Source organism: Elephantulus edwardii, unplaced genomic scaffold, assembly GCF_000299155.1.
Source record: "Elephantulus edwardii isolate Elephantulus edwardi_28Jun2011 unplaced genomic scaffold, EleEdw1.0 scaffold00135, whole genome shotgun sequence".
Taxonomy (NCBI): Eukaryota; Metazoa; Chordata; class Mammalia; order Macroscelidea; family Macroscelididae; genus Elephantulus; species Elephantulus edwardii.
This window is the reverse complement of record NW_006399885.1, coordinates 8,228,131-8,229,420: the sequence shown is the minus strand read 5'-3', so window position 1 is coordinate 8,229,420 and position 1,290 is coordinate 8,228,131. Positions and strand designations below refer to the sequence as shown.

Genomic DNA, 1,290 nt, shown 5'->3' with positions numbered 1-1,290 from the left:
AAATTCTGTGTATACCCTAGGCAGTTCTCCCCAGTGACCTAAAGGCACTAGGGCGTGTGGAGGGGGCTACTCTCCAGAAGTCAGATGGTATACCCTGGGGCAGACGGCTCTCCCCTGGGATGGATGGCACACACCAGGGATCAGGTGGCACCCTCACCCCGCCTGCCCCTCCGTCCCTCCTCCCCTGAGGTCTGGTCCCTGTCCCTCACTGATGACCATGGCCAGGGACAACAACCTTGGTTCCAGCACTGCCACCATTGCCCACCCCCCTCCACCAAGTGAATTTGAAATTGGCATCACTATCCTCCCCCTTTACAAATGGAGAAGGGGCTTTGAGAGTGGTGAACAGACCCTCCCTAGGTCTAAACAGTTCTTGGAAGCAGTAGTCTAAAAATCTAAAGATATTAAGGAAATCTGGCATCTCAGAATTGTTGTTGTTAAGTGTCATCGAGTTTTAGATGATTCATAGCAACCCCATGAACGAAAGAGCTGAACACCTGCACAACTTCCATCTTTTCTCTAAGTTCATAGAGCTTCTGGAGGCAAGGTATTTTGGAAGTGGATGCCATTCCTGCTTCCAAGCTTGTAAATTTTTTTTTTTTTTTAGCTGTTGCAAAAAGCTTTATTGTTTCATTTTGGTTCAAGGCTTGGGTGAGAGGCTTCTGGGTGGATAAGATTCTATTTCAGGGTGGGATAGAGAAGCTTGCTGCTGATGTCAGGGGGTCGCAGAGTTTCCCCCCTACAGGTCCCTGCAGACCCCTAGTCATGCTTGAGGGTGAAACGCTCAAAGAGATACTCGCCCAGCCCAGCCTGGGGGCTGCCCTGTCTTCTAATGTTAGTTAGATGGTCACCCATCTTCTTCAGCAGTTTCACTTCCTCATCCAGGAAGTGGTTCTCCAGAAAGTTCTCCAGAGATGGGGGTCAGTGTGGGCAGAACCCACATATATGCAGATCCAGAAGGGCCTGGTTTAGGTTCTTCTCCAAGGCCAGCGCTGCTTGCGTGTTGTCCACGGTTTTATCCCACACATCCTGGGATGAATTCTGGATATCTTGGAAGAGGACTCAGCCTCCACACTGGTTCTGCAGCTTCAAGAGCCACTCGGCACCCTCATGCTTCTCCTTAGCCAACTCGCGGAAGAAGTGTCCCATTCCTTCCAAGGCCACATCATCGCAGTCTAAATAAAAAACCAGAGAGAGGTGGGTGTAAGAGGCCCACAGGTGCAGGTTGACCAGACGGTTGACACCATCTTCTGCTTCTGCGGAATAATTTTGACAGATCTGAGAGCTCAT

At 50.3% G+C, this 1,290-nt stretch overlaps 1 pseudogene; it reads right to left on the bottom strand.

Moving 5' to 3' along the window:
• Positions 1 to 759: 759 nt before the first annotated feature.
• Positions 760 to 1,290, bottom strand: LOC102871115 (annotated as a pseudogene).